The sequence below is a fragment of the Engystomops pustulosus genome, chromosome 5 (assembly GCF_040894005.1).
Source record: "Engystomops pustulosus chromosome 5, aEngPut4.maternal, whole genome shotgun sequence".
NCBI classification, from domain to species: domain Eukaryota; kingdom Metazoa; phylum Chordata; class Amphibia; order Anura; family Leptodactylidae; genus Engystomops; species Engystomops pustulosus.
Genome location: NC_092415.1, coordinates 31,645,738 through 31,665,252, shown reverse-complemented (window position 1 = coordinate 31,665,252; position 19,515 = coordinate 31,645,738). Strand labels below are relative to the sequence as shown.

General features: G+C 40.7%; 1 protein-coding gene across 4 annotated transcripts in view; it reads left to right on the top strand.

Annotated features, from left to right (window-relative positions):
• Positions 1 to 19,515, top strand: part of TRIQK (triple QxxK/R motif containing) — a 328,700-nt gene that overhangs the window by 263,445 nt on the left and 45,740 nt on the right. The window contains exons 2-3 of one of the 4 annotated variants that reach the window (XM_072151534.1): positions 1,380 to 1,435; positions 14,329 to 14,398. The exons of 1 other annotated variant lie outside the window; for it this stretch is intronic. The gene's annotated coding sequence lies outside the window, so the exon portion shown is untranslated. Of the gene's footprint in view, positions 1 to 1,379; positions 1,436 to 14,328; positions 14,399 to 14,516; positions 14,541 to 19,515 lie in introns of those variants that run through there. 2 more of the 4 variants (XM_072151533.1, XM_072151537.1) reach the window with 2 other exon arrangements.

Below are 19,515 nucleotides of genomic sequence, written 5' to 3'. Positions count from 1 at the left end.
CTTTGTAATTGCAGTGATTGTGATCTAGAAGTGTTTCATTTTCATCCTGGAACTACAAAAAATGTATAAAAAAATCTGAATAAAATTATGTAAAGTATAAAAGATAAATATGAAACGGGCGACACAAAACCTTAGTGCTTATCCGGATTGTTGCCAACATTTGGCAATTTTTTTTTAAGGAGAGTAGTGTGTCTGTGTGAATATTTTCTGGATTTGCCAAGTCCCATACAGGTAATATATTTGGAGCATGGACATATATACTGGACCTATCCTTTTTTTCAGAACGTGTCTGGCACTTAAAGGAAATCTACCATCAAAATCAAGCAGGATAAACCAGTGATACACTGGGGGCGTTACCAGAGCTACTCTCTGCTGTAGTTTCACAGGCTACAGCACAGCTACACTTCCCCTCTGCTCTCTCAGCACTTCCCCCTCCCTCTGCTGCAGCAGATGAATTTTCAGAGCACAGTGTGTGAGTCCTATACAGTGTAACAGCCTGTGAATCTTCAGCACAGGGGTCTTTCTGGCTCACTTGCATAATTTTAAAAGTTGATTTTTGGAAGGAAGAAGGTTACCACAGTCACTGTGCTTGCATCTAGTAGTAAGTGTCCCTGGGTCATCATGCTTGATTTTGATGGAAAAATGCTAGAGCCTGGTGGATGCAGGAGTTCGGGAGGTTCGTGGAGAGTGGGCACCTACCGCATGCTTAAAGGGGTTTTCCCATGAACAAAAGTTATGCCCTATCCACAGGATAGGGCCTAACTTGCTGATCATTGGGGATCTCAGTGATGGGACCCCAACAGATCACCAAAATGACGTACCCCCCGTCGGACCCCTTGTCGCTCCGTAAGACTAATGGAGCAGACGGCCGCGCATGACCGCTCTGCTCCATTAATCTCTATGGAGCTGACTGCACTCGGGGATCTCCGTCAGCTCCATAGAGATTTATGCGCGGCCGTCTGCTCCATTAGTCTGATGGAGCAACTAGGTGTCAGACGGACCCCTCGTTGTCATGATCTGTGGGGGTCTCAGCACTGAGGCCCCCACTGATCAGAAAATTACTTTGTGGGAAAAGCCCTTTAACTGGTTAGTAAATGTGGGGCCTTAGTGTTCATTTGGAGGTTGTGAAAGGTTCCCTACCTCTTTGCAGAATGTTCTTAACATGACGCTTGTTCCCTTTTACATACAGTACGTCTATTTTCTATTGTGGAATACTATTTAGTCCAATCTGTTTTCATAATATTTATTTTATGAGTCTTGTTTCAGGCACAAAGCATATGTAAAAAGCACATACAAATAGAAAGTATTCGGTGAATGTGGGCTTTGTGACACCTGACTGCTACTTCTGAAGTCTCACATCAACATTCTTTTTTTAATAGTGCTTTATGGATCGTTCCTTTATATAACCTGCGCTGAGGAAAGCAAGACAATTTAGGTAAGTGCTTTAATTCTCTTTAATGTGTCTCAAATGTGCTGTAAACTGTCTAAGGCAACTGTGAGCTCTGATAAACATCAACTTCAGACTTTTCAAAGAAAGAACCCAACTTTACAATTTATTGCGTGAGTGTACACAGGAATACATTTCCAGCAAGACTTCTTGATGGTCTTTATTGACCATAGAAGAAATGCAAGGTCTCCTCAGTAGAATTCAGATGCTAATCTGGACACTGTTATGCCAGGTTCACACCGAGCAGTAGTTTAACGCTTATTTTTTGCTAGAACAAGAAGTGTCGACAAAATTGAGAAGGATAAAGTTATTTAGAGCTGCTGGCATTAAATTCCGACAAATATTTCCGTGAAAGAGCTGCGCAACAGTGAAAATCGTCCACATGCGGTCAGTTTTTTTTTGGAATGGACACACACAGCTTCACTCAATGCAATACTTTTTAAAGAGGACCTGTCACCCTAAAAAAAGCACTAGGAGCTTCTTGCTAAAGTAAGCGGCTCCTAGCGCTACCACATTTTAGCAGTGTTAAACTGCTAGCTATATCGCAAACCTGCAGACTCTGCAGCGCCATACCCTCAGAACACCGGACCGAGCTTACAGCGGTCCGGCGTATTCATGAGGGGGCGGTATGGGGTGAAGGTGACTGCTGCATGAAGTGTGGAAGTCACTGTCAATCTATGGTGTGGGAGGGGCTGTCCGGGGAAGAAGCAGCGCCCCCTCATGAATACGCCGGACCGCTGTGAGGTGGGTCCGTAAAAATACACTTCTTAAAAAATGTAATTAATTCATTTTGCAGAAGCCTCCACATACATGGCCAGATGTTTATTTTATATGTGCGACCAAACAACGTGGAACATGCGCTAGTACAATAAGTATAGCAAACGCCAACACACTAAGGGACAAGCTAATACCACAAAAAGAGAAAGACAAGTGTGTAAAGGCTAAAATACAGTAAACTTTATTGAAATTCACAAACAATAGCTAAAGTGTCCTATATGCAAGATTAAAAACATTTAAAAAGTGTACAAATACACATCCATATACAACTAGGTGGGTCAGAGCCTGGTAACCAGGACCCACCTACGGCCACAGATCACAAGAGGGTATGTGAATGCAAATTCCTCACAACAAATGAAAATGGAGCCCTGACCACTATACCTATAATCTATCCAAAAGAAATATACTATACAGGGGGGACCCTGAGGAAGTCGCAATTAGGCGACGGAACGCGTGGGGTGCCTTCGGCCACAGTTCTGTGACCTGGCATTTCCTCCTCCCACTTGGGTCCTATACAGAACCATTTGACTACCTTGGGCTCTGTTCTGCTCTATACCTATGTGATCATCCCTTCTTCAACCTTATGGGACTACCACTGTTCCCTGTTTCCTTCTGCATTGGCAATTGACCTTTGGCTAGCGACATCATTAACAAGGGCTTTGGTCTTGTGAGTACTTGGACTGTATAGTATATTTCTTTTGGATAGATTATAGGTATAGTGGTCAGGGCTCCATTTTCATTTGTTGTGAGGAATTTGCATTGACATACTCTCTTGTGATCTGTGGCCGTAGGTGGGTCCTGGTTACCAGGCTCTGACCCACCTAGTTGTATATGGATGTGTATTTGTACACTTTTTAAATGTTTTTAATCTTGCATATAGGACACTTTAGCTATTGTTTGTGAATTTCAATAAAGTTTACTATATTTTAACCTTTACACACTTGTCTTTCTCTTTTTGTGGTATTTTATATGTGGTTTGGTGCTGACAGAATCCCTTTAAATAAAATTCTATTTATAATTCAACATATATTTTTTAATTTGATCCTAAAAGTCAGTTTAGATGCAGCAGATATGTTTGTGATTGTACTAACGCTGTCAAAACAACCTCATGCTGTGAAACGGGAATGACGTGGAACTCTATACATACTGTAGAGGAGGATTTATCAAGGCTGATAATGACATACAAAGCTTGATGGCGCACAGATAGGAATTTTTACTTTTCCCCCTGGGCTGGGCGCGAAGTTGGCCGCATCGGGGCATGATGTTGGCTGCATCGGGCCACGGAATGGACCGGCACAAGATTGGGATGCTCATTTGCTTTATCCTGTGACCGCTTCTGAAGCAGGACCTGGAGTAGTGTTGGTCAGGACACACAGTCATGTGGCAGACATAATAGGAGGCGATTTTCTCTTAGTATGACCGTCGTGATCTGTGGGGGAACGAAAATTACCCCATAAGGATGTCTGTCTGGAACCAAATAGAAGCCCCACTAGAGTGAATTCAGAATCCAATGCATCCAGACCCTCATGGATCAAAGGTACGAGCGGATGTTTATCAGGTTCTATTTTACGGTAGTGAACTGACCTTGTAACGGTAAGTATGGTAATTTTTCAAGGACACTTAAGTTTCAGATACAAATACATGGAATTTAGTTCCAGTCTGAGATAGTAGTATTTTCTTTATACAACACACACTCTCTACAACCCAATTCGGGATTAGAAAACTATCCTGCTTATGATGCCTTTCCTCTGAGGATCTGGACTTGAAGGGACTTGCCCGGAGCTACTGGTGAAGGTGTCCTAGAATTTCTAATATTATATTGATAAATTAAATCCTCCCGTAATCCCGTATGCTGATGGTATAATGTCTGTATAACACGGAGCCCCGCCACTGTATATAAAATCTGTGATTTATAGTGATTTCAGGAAATTCTTCAGCATTTACTACATCCTGCACAGAGGGTCAGGTTGGGCATAAACTATCAGGACTTGTGTTCCCTTCTAACATCCATTAAGTCCAGTCTATGTATAAAAACACGAGCCGTGACTTTGAAGCTGCCCAGATGTGGATGATCTATCCGTGCAGTGTCTTTTATGTACACAATGTGTGTGTATGTCTTATTACATAACCCAGTCATTGAATGAAAGGCCTTGAGTATTCAGAGTAATCATCTTGTGCGTCTCCCTTTAACCCAAAGGAATCGAGGATGTTTTTAAAATCTTTCGGTATTGTTATTTTATCACTGTTTACATGGAGATGATGATGAGGAGCCAGGTGTTAGTCTTAAACATGGCCTTATATGAAGAAGTGTGCCAGGGGATCAAGAATCCAAAGCACTTGTGTAGTGCCACCGAGTATATACACTGTGTACATGAGCTATCTACACGCCGGTCCTGATTCTTTCCCATAGATGGAGAGAATGTGCCAAGTACCGAGCTTCTCCGAGGTCAAGGCTTCTGACTGAAGAAGGAACAGACAACCCGTCCTCGATTGTAACCGTGTGGAATATAACTATTGCAATTGGCTGAGGAGGGGTTATTTCATAATTTTAGTTTCAGCCATTAAAATATTATTTTAATATTATTATTTAATACTATTAAAACAATTACCGTACATTTTTGTCTTTCTGACAAAAAAAAGAACATGAACAGGAGGTAAATTTGTGAATCAAAAAACCTGCTGCAAAACCCCACATTTACATTTACAGGCAGTCCCCAGGTTACATACAAGATAGGGTCTGTAGGTTTGTTCTTAAGTTGAATTTGTATGTAAGTTGGAACTGTATAATTTATCATTGTAATCCCAGACAGAACTTTTTTGGTCTCTGTGACAATTGGATTTTAAAAATGTTGGGTTGTCATAAGAATCAGGATTAACACTAAAGGTTCATTACAGACACCTGTGATTACTGTTATAGGTGTTTATTGTAGCCTAAGTATAAAGTACAATAAATTACCAACATCCAGAGGTCCTTTTGTAACTAAGGGTCGTATGTAAGTCGAGTGTTCTTAAGTAGGGGACCATTAAGTACCATAAACCTTTCGATGTATCCAAAAAGGTTTATGGTACTTAATAAATATATTATAGGATTTCTTTTATATACAGGCGGTCCCCTACTTAAGAACACTTGAATTACATACGACCCCTAGTTACAAACGGACCTCTGGATGTTGGTAATTTACTGTACTTTGGTCTCAGGCTACAATAATCAGCTGAAACAATTAAGCTTTATTGTCTGTAATGAAGCTTTATAGTTAATCCTGATTCTTATGACAACCCAACATTTTTAAAATCCAATTGTCACAGAAACCCCAAAAATTCAACTTAAGAACAAACCTACAGAACCTATCTTGGACATAATCCGGGGACTGCCTGTATAAATATCTTGCCATATATGGTACATATAGATTTTTTCTATTTTCTTGCTTCTATATGACTAAAGACCTTATTGGCCACTAAAAAAATAGTTTCTAGACTAATTGACCACATCCTGCTTCCTATGCCAACTAGACGGGTCTGCCCGGAGCGCTGGGATTTTCACATATACCTTTTGTGCCTCTGGGTTAATCATTTTCATTTCCAGTTCTGCAGCTGCCCACGTAGCCAACAGTTGTGATGAGGATGTGATCTTGGAGAAGTGCTAATTAATCTCACCCTAGAGACTGCACAAGTTACCTCTATGACTGTCGAGGGCTCAGCTGGCATGTTCAGATAGTGTTTCTACATGGAGATTATGCCTGGGGTAATAGAAATCAATGTCCTCTCAGTTGTCAGGGACCAGGAACCCCAGAGAGTCATAACATATTGATGAACTGATCAGCATTTCAGAATTAGGAGAAGAGGGATTATTAATCAGACTTTTTCAAGTCTTGCTGAAGTCACACCCGACCGTACATGCTGTATACACGAGCTGGAGGTTTCTTGCTTGTAATAGTGCTCCGCATTTTCATATACGCTCAATGGCGGCGGTGTACAACTCCTTTAGATGCTAACCTAAGTTACAGTACATAGAAGGCATCAACTCTGTGAATTAAAGCAACAAAAACCTTATTTTACTACTATCCAAAAAGCAAAAAGAAAATTGGGGCAAAAAAGACACAAGATGTAAACTTAATATTGCAATGTGGAGTTGGAACCTCAACTCCTTCTTTTACTATTATACTATTTACTACTCTACTTCCATCAATAAATAAAGACCTGGGGGACATTTATCATAAGTCGATGCTAAGTTGACCTCCTGATGTATCTGGTGGGCGCCGCACTGTTGGACAAATCTACACCAGGACCTGTCAGCCTACAGACTTTCAGGTTTGAATATTCACAGGCTATAGCTAGAGCCTACACGACACCACTGACCGTGCCCCCATTGACACCCCTCAACACCTACATGGCTGGAAATAATTGCTATTACGTGCAGTTCACTAGTAGCTGCATTTATTTCAGGACCTGATAAATGTCCACCTAGGATTCTCATATGTGTGATCAGCCATTTTATAAATTTTGCATATAACCTAAAACCAAAACAATCCCCACGTCTTCCATTAGATCATGTAAAACACTGAATTAGATAACTGTATAATAAAATGAGTTTCTGGCATATCTATCCTTATGTACCTCCAGTTGTTTACCAAGCCAACATGTCGTCCTATAACGGTTATCGTGACTATCCTTTTTACTTGTTTTTCCCACCAGTAAGACCTCAAGCCCATACGACCCCTAGTCCAACCCCTCTTTCTTCTAAATTGTGGCCCACCAAAGAAAGGTAAAGAAAGGTGTACAGTTCCCTTTATGTAATTTATAGGAAACCCCTTGGAGAGGGAAATCGTATTGCTTTCTTCCATTCATTGTATTTAAATGGGAATATTTGTGAAAATCCGTTTAGAAATTTTAATGTTTAACGCTACATTCACACTACCGTATGGGGGACGTATATACAGCTGATATACGTCCCCCATAGATGGCAATGGGCGCACGGCGCCCTACGGGAGTGGTATGGTGCATCTCACGTGCGGCGCCGTACCGCTCCGTACCCCGGAAAAAGATAGGACCTGTCCTATCTTTTACCGTAATACGGCGCAGTGCGCCATGTATCTCTATGGAGAGGGGCGGGGGTGAGCTGCGCTCACCTCCTCCTCCTCCTCCTCTCCCCGTGCACTGCCGTTGCCCGCTACGGTACGGGCGGGCAACGGCAGTGTGAATGTAGCCTTAGACAAATTTTTCGGCCTTTTTTTGGTAAAGTTGTATTTTGTTTCATATGCACAGAAGTCAATATTGTAAGAATTGGTGCTGATTTCTTACTTACCATACCCGATTCTAGTGCCGCATTTAAGCACATATGTTTACTAGGTGAGTTAAAGAAGAGGATGCTGATACATGGGAACAGGGAAAGGTGAGTATACAGTATGATTATTACTGTTGGGGCCAAGCAGTTGGGGGACCACCGGCTTACATCATCCTTTAGATTTTGCCACGTTATTCTAGCTATGTGTATCATTCCCATCTCGTAAAGGAGATATAGTTGTGATTTATTTTTTGTAGCCTTTAAAGGTCCATTTACAAAGGGTAATGGTTGGGGAACTGACCCCTTGTACAGACGCTTATCTTAAAATGATTTCCTAAACGTGTAAATTGAGTGAATTGCATAAGCCCCACATGTTCTCACAGGGCACCAATTATGCTTTTTTAAAAAGTTTCAGTAGTTCTGGAAAAGTCTTTTTACGTTCTTAAGACATAGACTTTCTTTCATTTGCTTAGAATGGTCTGATTTTCCAGAAATTGCAAGTATCATGAATAATCACTTCACTTACTGTTAAATAAGCCATATTGTCTATGAATAACTACCTGGCTGCTGAGAAAAAGCAATCAGCAGAGCATCCAGGCTGTCAAGCTCACATTTACTGTAAAGGTGTAAAGTGTAATATGTGGGAGGTTTTCCCTATAAAACGCAGCTCTCTCTGTTTTTTATGATCAGTTCAATACCCCAACTGATTACTTTTTCTAAATATATATACCGGTATGTCTAAAGAGACCAAAGGCCCCGGACAACATATTGTTATAAAGGCGGTCCCCTACTTAAGAACACTCGACTTACATACGACCCCTAGTTACAAAAGGACCCTGGATGTTGGTAATTTATTGTGCTTTAGTCCTAGGCTACACTGATCAGCTGTAACAGTTATCACAGGTGTCTGTAATGAAGCTTTATTGTTATTTCTGATTCTTATGAGAACCCAACATTTTTAAAATCCAATTGTCACAGAGACCAAAAGTGTTCTGGCTGGGGATACAGTGATAAAATATACAGTTCCGACTTACATACAAATTCAACTTAAGAACAAACCTACAGACCCTATCTTGTATGTAACCCGGAGACTGCCTGTATATGGACCTGAGAACCCGTGACTTCTGTCTGGATATTTTTTTGCTGGAGTATATTTGGACTCTTCAGAATTCTGATGTTGGGCCCAGAAACCGATGGAAACTTACCGTCATTGTTAATGTCCAAGTCATGGAATTTATTGTGTTAAGGCACTACACCATACTTTTATGTACAATCTATATAGTTACATTGGTCCAAAAACTGAGCAGTGGTTGAATCAAGTTATAATAGATCAGAGAAGCCTCACATCTTGGTTATTTAACCCCTTTAACTGAACTGGGTATATATGGCGTTTTAAACACCAGCATTAATTGTCGCTCCTTGCCAGCATACCAGCCAGCCAGCCAGCATAACTTTGGCCATTGATAGAGTAATATAACTATAAAAAAAAGTATGGATGGCAGGTGTGGACTGGCCCTAAATAAGATAGCAGTTAGAAGAAATAGATTATGGTGAAACCTACCACGAAAAAAATGGTAGTGCTAACCCACAAATACATCGCACTAGCTGAGGCTGAGCTGGTGTCGGAGCATATTTTCATTAATTAAAGAAACCCCCAATTGCTTTAGTAAAGTGTTTTATACCTTATATTACAACCCCCCCCTTCGGCGCACCATGCGCGCGACCGTGCTTGTGGCTGATTTGGAAGTGCCGGAGAGTCCGTGATGTCACCGAGCACCCGGGCACACTGGCGCCTGCGCACCTTCCCTTGCATAAAACTTTCTTTTATGTCCCTTTTGGGAGATAAGATATTTTGAGTGTACAATGACTAATAAAATATTTTCTTGCATTTATGTACATGTGTCCTTCATAGTGTATTTTATGCACCGAGTAGGCGACTTTGTAAGTTGGTGTTGACTGGCAGTGGCCCCTTACCCAGTCTCACCCCAAAAAGCTTTTGTTGGTCCCATTAAATCATAACATTTTGAAATTCCATTCATCACTGGGGCAAAAAAAAAAAATTGCTTAAAGCTACAATTATAAAATATTCAGTTTCGACTTGCATACAAATTCAACTTAAAAACAAACGAAACTTCCTGTACTGTGTACTGTATATGCAGACACATGTCTGTCTTCTAAATCTCAATAAAATCTATTTTGGGCCATTCTAGCAATTTATTCTTCAATACTTTAGTGAAATCTCTTTGTTTTCGGTGGTAGTGCTTCCCATAGTAGCTTACATCTTGTGTCCTCCTTGGTTTATAGCTTTTACTGCTCTGCAGGACTCAGCTGTTCTTCACATTTGAGGTTTGTGACCCGCTCACCTCATGACCTTAACTTCCAATTGACTTTGGCATCCTGAAAGACAGTGAAGATTTTAGGTGTAAAACTATGTTGAAAATGGAGATGCTTATCTTCACCCTGGACCCGAGGCGCTGATGCATCCAGTCTCCATGGAACACGAAAACATTGATTTCTGTCATTTTCCTCAGTTGGGAAAACTCTATTCTTGATTGATCACCTCCCTGTAAAATTACGCTTTCTGCAGTATTTTGAGGGTTTTGCAGTGTTTAATAAAGTATTTTTTGCATCTACGAATGTAAAGACTTTGCTTAAAGTTGATCTGGTTGGTGGCGTATTTCCTGGGGATGGTATAAAGTGAATCTAAATGGATTTTTGATTTCTCCACTCTACAAGGCATCAATGTCTTTTGACGTCTCCTCTCCTGCAGTGCAAATCTGCCTTTTCTAAGCATTTGCATTGCACTATAATTGTGTGTTATAACTTACCTTGCTCCCTGACAAAATCCTGGGGTAGTCACAGGGGCTGGACTTTGGATTGGATGCATTTCAAGAAACAACCTGTGACTTGTCTGTTACCCACTCCTCAGATCTTGGCCCCCACCGTTGTGCTCCTGTCTAGCTCCTCCTCCTGCTTCTTCTCAGAGGTCACAGCCAGGTCAACCTGGCATCTGTGGGGGAGGGACAAGCTGTACAGGAGCACAAACATGGAGGACAGCCTGCAGCTCAAACAGGTCACATGTTGTTTTTTGAAATGCATCCAAACCAAAGCCCAGCCCCTGTGACTACCCCAGGATTTTGTCAGGATGCAAGAGTAAGTTATAACACACAATTATATTGTAATGCAAATTCTTAGAAAAGGCATAGAGGCAGATGTGCACCGCAGGTGTCATGGGCTTTTACAATCTGTCTTTAGTGAAAATGAGGTCCCTGATGACAGGTTCCCTTTAAATAAGTAGTTTAACCTCCTTCACAAATGCACTTGAAGGGGAAGTAGCCTAGTGACCTCCCTGCCACAAAGAATAGATATAGTGGTTAAATAGTCCAAACCAAGGAGTTTTTTTTAGGTTTGGGCCAGTTCTATCCCAACTTTTTGGTCAAAAAGTAGTTCCACAAGCAGCTTTTTGTAACACTATGGAGCTTATTTACTAAGGTCCCGCGGCTGCATTTCCGTCGGGTTTTCCGACGTTTTCGGGGATTGTGTAACGAACAAACAAACCGGCTTTCACGCTACAACGCGCGGGATTTAACATTTAAAATTGTGTCACAATCTAAGCACTTACATGCAGCGGGAAGAAGAAGGTGAATTCCGGCGGACCTGAGCGGGGAAGCGACACATGCAGGATATCGGGCGCACAATCTTATTGAATCTCGGCAGCTGTTCATTCTTGTCGGGGAACGCACCTCGGGGATGGCGCCAGGACAGGTAAGTAAATCTGCCCCCTATGTTGAAAATCTTCTTTTGCCTGGTTAACACTAAACTAAAGAAAAACCAAATACTTCCTCTATCTCCTATTTTCATGTTCATAGGAGCCTATCATCAGATCTACTCTGTGTGATTGAGGGATCAGACATTTCTATCCCTCTGCATCTGGCTGTAAGTCAACTGGCTGCAGCAGGAGCCTTTCAGCCTTTCCCCGTTTGCATTTGGGGAAAAATAATCCCATAAATGAAATCTACCGTGTGATTCATACCTTAAGTATGACTGACTGAAACCACTCTGCACTCTGATGTAATAGTGTTTTATGATTTTTTTCTTCCTCAAATTTTTTATTTTTTTTTTAAATATATCATATTTGTAAAACCTATTACAAGGTCAGGCCCTGCATCATGGTACAACGTCAGTGACGTTGCATTGTATGAATTAATCACGTATGAATCAGACGGTGGATTTCCTTTAACCCCTTATCATCCATGGCAGTTTTCAGCTTAACCCCTTAACGACTTGGCCTTTTTTAGTTTTTTCACTTCCATTTTTCACTCACCACCTTCAAAAATCTATAACTTTTTTATTTTTCCACATAAAGAGCTTATTTTCTGCATAACAAATTGCACTTCGTAGTGACTGTATTTAATATTCCATGCCGTGTACTGGGAAGCGGGAAAAAAATTCCAAATGCAGTGAAAATGGTGAAAAAACACATTTGCGACGTTTTCTTGTGGGCTTGGATTTTACAGCTTTCACTCTGCGTCCCAAATGACATGTCTACTTTATTATTTGGGTCGCTACGATTACGTGGATACCAAATCTGTATAGGTTTTATAATGGTTTCATAAAATTAAAAAAATTAAAACCTCCTGTACAAAATTTTTTGGGGGATTTTGCCATCTTCTGGCGCCAATAACTTTTTCATACTTTGGTGTACGGAGCTGTGGGTGGTGTCATTTTTTGCGACTTTTGATGGCGTTTTCATTACTATAATTTTTAGGACTGTGCGACCTTTTGATCACTTTTTATTGATTTATTTTTATATTTTTCAAAATGGCAAAAAAATGCCATTTTCGACTTTGGATGCTATTTTCCGTTACGGGGTTAAACGCAGTGAAAAAACGTTATTATATTTTGATAGATCGGGCATTTTCGGAGGCGTTGATACCTGATGTGTTTATGATTTTTACTGTTTATTAATATTTATATCAGTTCTAGGGAAAGGGGGGTGATTTTAATTTTTAGGTTTTTTTATTATAATTTTTTTTTAAACTTTTTTTAATTTTTACTTTTACTATTTTTCAGACTCCTTAGGGTACTTTACCCCTAGGTTGTCTGATCGATCCTATCATATACTGCCATACTACAGTATAGCAGTATATGGGGATTTTACTCCTCATACATTACAATGTGCTGATAGCACATTGTAATGAATGGGTTAAAACGAGACAGCTTCGGGCCTTCGTGAGACCCGAAGCTGTCATGGCAATGGATCGCCGCACCTTGTGACGTCATCGGGGAGCGATGATCCGCGGCAAGATGATGGCGCCCATGTGCCCAGCATTGCCGGGGGTGATCGGCATGAAAGCACCCGCGATCGGTGCTAGCACTGATCGCGGCTGTTACCGTTAACCCTTTGCTGCAATATACAGCAAAGAATTACCGGTTATGGAGAGGGCTCGGCCCGCAAGCCCTCTCCATGCACCTGGACACGGCATGCCGTACTAGTACGGTGCGCGTCGGGAAGGAGTTAATGACCAGACTCGATTTTTCCAATCTTCCCTGTGTCACGGTAATTGGTTATAACTTCGGAACGCTTTAACATATCCAAATGATTTTTGTAGGTATGTTCGTAAAAAGAGGGAAAATTTGGCAAAAGTTTGTAAAAATTCTTCATTTACGGAATGTCTGCTTTATGTTGAGATGATATTTTTTCTAGGATGTTATGAGGATGTTTTAGGTGCGATAGTTCTCATTTTCATGAAAATTGCCAAAACTCACATTTTGAGCGACAACTCATCTTCCAAGTGGCTCTGAAACGCCTAAATAATAGTAAAACTCCATAAATGACCCCACTATAGAAACTTCACCCTTCAACTTATGTCAAACAACTTCTATTAAGTCTATTTACCCTTTAAGTGTTTCACATGGGTTAAAACAATAAGGACCTGCGATTTAGAAACTTTTGAATTCTTTTGGAAAATACATTCATTTAGGTCAAAACTGACAGTTTCAGAATGAATACAATTATGAAACGCTCTGCAACGTTTGATTCTCCCGAGTGTACTGATACCCCATATGTGGTGGTAAACTGCTGCATGGGCGCACGGCCGGGAATAGAATGGAAGCAGCGCCATTCACACCATTCATCCCAGATGGGATGAGATACAATGTATAGATAATTCATTTTAAGGGTCTATAGCTTATTCATGAGATTTTATTAACTATTTCATGGAGGACACAAACAAAATCATCAATTTTTATTTTGAATTTTTAGCACTCTAGGCCCCCCCCCCCGGTTCACAGCAACATAAAAATAATATAATATCTTTATTCTCTGGATCACTATGATTACGGTGATACCTCATTTATATAGTTTTTCTTATCTTTGCTCAATTTTACTGAGCAAACCAATATTGACAATATCGACAACTTTTCAGGGCCATAACTTCTGTATTTTTCTGTTGTTGAGATCTGGTTGAGGGCTTTTTTTTTTTTGTTTTTTGTTTTTTTTTAGAAAGGAGTTTTTCTTTTCAGTCGTAACTTTTTTTCATCACTTTTTAGAACATTTTTTGTGATGGTGTTTAATGAAAAATTGCATATTGCTGTTTCCGTCGTTCACCGAGCGGGTTCAATATTGATTTAGATTTATTGTACGTTTTAATACGGATACGGTGATAACAAATATATACTTTTTTTTGTGTTTTATATAGTTTATATGCATTTTCCTTGTAACTGGGGAGATTATGGGACTTTATGGGACTTTAATTTATTTATTTATAAAATGATTTAAATTTTTTTTAATTTTTTTTTTTTTTTTTTTTACATATTCCAGATTTTGGCTTGAACTTTGGCTTCATCCGATCGCTTGTTCAAGCCCTTACACAGCAATACACTTGTACAGTGTAAGTAACTAAGCATTTTGCGCATGCTCTGTTACATACAGCTGGGTCCTTCCTGGAGGCGGAACCTGTCGTGAAGAGGAGCTGGCAGACTCGGGGCACTAGCTGGACCCCAGGGCTTTGGCAGGAGGGATCGGATCCCCCGGTAAGCTCACTGGGGGGTCCGATCCACGGGAGAAATAATTACACTCCGCGGTCATGCTTTACCTGGGCTTGTATGGGGTTAAACACCCGGGATCAGAGTTTTTCTGATCCCGGTTTTAGTGCCGGGTCTGGGCTGTGATATCACAGCCCGAGACCGGCACCAGTGAGACCCGTAGTCCCGAAATCTTCTTCTTAACCGCCGCCATAGAAAGGGGTCGCCTCAGAAGAAGTACCCTTAATGACCGCCATATAATCTCGATAAGGCGGTCATTAAGGGGTTAAAGGACACCTATCACCAGTATGAAGGATTGTAAACCAAGCACAGGTATGTGCCCCCTCTGGCAGGATCCGCTGTTCTTTGAGTGTACTATGCAAATGAGCCCAAGGGGTTCCAAGATCTATTAACACCTATGGAGCACAGAGCCCCTCAGGTTCTTTTGCCTAATTTTAAAGCCTTTTTACTGTAAAAAACAGCGCATAAGAAGCTAAAAGAAGAGTGGACCCTGTCAGAGGGGGCACACACCAGTATGTCCTTGTGATTGGTTTAAAATTCTTCATTTTGGTGGTAGATGTCCTCTAAAGGGATTGCTCAGTTTTTCCAATGCACTTTCTTTATGACTTCCTAAGTGTTTTCTAGATCTCTACTTGCTGCATTTGAAAAGGAAAACTCATTGTTTACTTCATTTGGATAAAAATCAGTCCATGACCCATGATCATCAGAGAGAGATCGTCGTCGGAGAGCAGAAATCTAGAAAACAGTGAGAAATTGATATAGGAAGTATATTGGAAAATTGTGTAACTTTTCATTACACAGATATTATCAATAATTGCTGAGAGTGGACAACCCCTTTAAATGTATCCTTGGTTATGTCCTAATCATCAATCAGGTCTAGACTTGTTATTTAGTGCAGATGAGCAGGAGATTATTATTTATGTTTGTATGTTCTTATTTCTAGATAGTGGTGCAGGCTGACAAACGGCGAGCATTGTTTTATTTGTTCCTTTGAGAGTTTTGTCATCTCTACTGGAAGGTTTAGATGTTGCTGTAGAACCCATCGTCAGGATCTCAGAACCCTGCGCACTTCACTCCTGTCTTTGTATTATTATCAGTATACGGCTACATAATCATCCATATTCTGTGCTCCCTATGTTGTTTTTTGCAGTCTATTTCTGTCTGTTTTGTATTCCTTCCTCACACATTTGTCTGGGTCTTACAGTTCAGACTGCTCATTTTTTTTGTGTACCCGTCGTAGAATGACTTATTATTATTCAGTTGACATTTATTTTCTAGTCAAATTGTTCATTTGACAGGGAATCAAAGGCAGTACAAATAATAAAAGATGTGTTTTTAATTCCACGCGTCACATATGTTCACAGCAGGACTGGAAGGACTGTAAAAAATCGGAGTCTTCATTCTGGTAACGCACAGCCAAGAGTAGCTCATTTCCATTGAAGAGTATTAAAATAGACACATTTGGCATGTCGCATTATCAGGTAATATACTTTACTAAATATCTCATTTAAACATTTTTAAAAAGGTTATTGAGGCAAATTGTAAGAAGAAAGTTCAACATGATTGATGACAGCAGATCTTGTGCTGTCACCGAGGACCCGATATTGTAACTGGCCATATTAATAACATTTATCTTTAATTCATGACTTCTGGCTGTGATTTCCTCCCACTAGTTGCAGTGTGGGACTCCGTTCGCTTTTGATATTTCAATTTATTATTAAAATGGAAGGGGAATACGGGGATGATTGGATGGGGTTAAAAACATGTATGTGTATGAATTTTTAATATACTGTATATAATTTTGTTTAAGCCAAAGAATGTGCTGAAAATAAAGCCCAACTCGGCTTATGCACAAGTGTATAAAAAATAAATTTACAGTATTTTTCAGACTATAAGGCGCCCCGGAGTATAAGGCGCACCATCAATAAATGCCTGCTAAAACATCTAGGGTCATATATAAGGCGCACCGGATTATAAGGATGAATGACCGGCAGGTGGCCGACCTGTGCACAGTTCAAGGCAGCTGTTGTCTGTAAGTACAGTTCATATATAAGGCGCACTGGACTATATGGCGCTCCTTTGATTTCTGCGAAAAAAAAAAGAATTTTTGGTGCGCCTTATAGTCCGAAAACTACAGTACATACTTTCTTTCCGATGCTCCTTGTGGTTCCTTTTCTCTCTTGTCTTCGTGTATAACAGAGCGGGCAGTGTCATAGTGTGGCCGTGTCATAGTGTGCAAACGGGCAGAGTGTATGGATGTGTCTCTGCTTGCTTTGTTATACATAAAGACAAGAGAGGAGCTGCAGGGAACTTTAAAAGGTAAGTACGTAACTTTATTTTTTATACACTCGTACATTGGGGAAAAAAAGTATTTAGTCCGCCACCAATTGTGCAAGTTCTCCCACTTAAAATAAGAGAGAGGCCTTCAATTAACCTCATAGATATAACTTAAAGGGAACCCGTCACCACTATTTTCACAAATACAGCTAGTGACAGGTTCCTATAGAGCTCTAATAACTATTTGACACCCTGCTTGTAGCTAAAAATTATGCCCCTGAGATTCCCATATATTCAACTTTATAGTTTTATCTGGTAACTAAGCATGGCTACATGTAGTCCAGGTGGGCGTGGCCTCCTCGGGCTGAATCCAGCAGCTCCTCCCCATCCCTATCTCTGTATGCTGCTATAATGTCATGTGACCAGGGTGACATCATCGCAGGTCCTATAGCTTTTGTAGCATTAGGAGCTGTACACTAAGCATATATGTCATGAAATCACAGCATATTTTATCACATGAAATCACAGCAGCCTGCATGCAGAGGAGTAGAAGTCCATGGAGGCTGATGTGATGGTTTTATGTGGTCAGATATGTACATGGGGTATAGTTTTCATATTAAGTAGCTCAAGGACCTTTGATGATGTCACCCTGGTCACATGACATTAGGCCACGCCCCCGTGGACTAGCTCCAAAGCTGCATAGATACCAGGCAAGATTATAACTCTGATTTTATGGGGATCTGAGGGGAACAATTTTTAGCTAAAAGCAGGGTGTCAGATAGTTATTAGAGCTCTATGGGAACCTGCCACTACCTGTATTTGTGAAAATAGTGGTGACGGGTTCCCTTTAACTATTGTTTTCACTTTTTGCCCCTCAATCTAGATAATCAAATTATTTGCAAATCATGGTGGGAAATAAGTACCGTCTATACGCTAGTGATAGGGATACCCTATAAATTATAGTTCAAGTAAGATATTCTTAGTCAGCATTTAAGACATCATTTGGCAACAGACCTTCAAGCTTACAAAGGAATCAAAGGTGTTTTTGCATAAAGTGTATTATGAAACAGCGCAAACACTAGGTTACAATCTTAACTATAAAAAGTGTCTAGCAACCCTACCTGTGTCAACATAAGGGGGGGATATTTAAGAATGACTAAATATTCCTGATGCAATGTGTAACAACACACTGAGAAGTAAACCTACGTCTTTCAGGGAAGATTAGTTCAGTAAATATCATTGTTAAGACTACGTGTGGAATTCGCCTATTCTAAAGTGTATAAAAGACAACTACCTGTTCAAATAAAGTGTGCTTTTTGCTCAGACTAACTTCGAGTCTGTGTATATCACATATTGCTTGTGAGCTCCAAGTACTATTTAATAATTCGGCTTCCATCCAATATGCTCCCTGCACTGGTCGACTTGAGAGCAGACCCAACACTAGTATAAGCAAATTTTTTTCAGCACAAAAATGTGCTGTCCCCCCGCGGGTCTTGTTTTCTTCCGTCTGGCAGCGGCACTTCCGTGCGACGTTGCGGCGCACAGCCTCTGACGTCAGCCGGCTGCCAGCACACACAATATTTGAGCAGCAGCGGCTGATGTCAGAGCCTGTGTGCCGCATCCTTGCATGAACCTGCCGCTGCTTGACAGAAGAAGACCAGTGGGGTGCGTTGGAAAGGTGAGTATTGACTTAATATTTTTAATGAATTGGGCAAACTGGGGCTGGTTATATACTTGAATAGGGAGCTGGCTATATACTGGGAGCAGGCAGGCAGGCTGCCTATATACTGGGGACAGGCTGGTTAGCTTTATACTGGGGGGCAGGTTGGTTGGCTGGCTATATACTGGAGGCTGGCTGGCTATATACTGGGAGCTGGATGACTATATATTGAGTGCTTGCTATAAACTTGGGGTACGGGCAGGCTGTTTACAGGGGCAAGGGAGCTGGCTGGCTATATACTGAGGGTAGGCTGTGACCAATGAGTTTCCCTCCTTAGGCTTACACTCGAGTAATAGGTTTTCCCAGTTTTTTGTGGTAAAATTAGCAACCTCATCTTATATTGGCTTATTCTCGAGTATATACGGTATTTGGTAAACAAAAGCTTATCTCAATACTTTGTTATATATCCTTTTTGGCAATGACAGAGGTCATATGGTCATCAGTCAGTAGGGAGTGCACAGGCCTTTGCTTTGAATGACTTCAGAACATCTGAGGCCACATGACATCACTAGTCTCTTCCACAATTCTGTGACTGTTGTGTTTCTTGGCCATAACTTTGTCACTAAGGATTTTGCAGAGGTTTTTTATTGGGTTTAGATCAGGACTCTGGGTTGGTCATTTCATTGTTTGGATGTTTTCTTTGTTTTGAGGAACTGCTTTACTGGTTTTGTTGTGTAACATGGAATTATCCTGCATGAAAATTGCTGGCTGAATGAGTAAAGAATGCAAGGAAGGAACCACGTTGTTGAAGAATGTTCTGATACACACTTGCATTCACTCTGGCGTGTAGCTGTATGAGAGGTCCAACTCCAGCTTCAGAAAACATTTACCAAACCATGACACTTCCTCCACCTTTCACTGACTTCAGTCTTTCCCCAGTTTGTTGACCAAAGTTATGTTTCTCAAAAGATGCAAATAAACTTGCTTTTATCACTAAAATGAATTGTGGACCAATTGTCCTCTGTC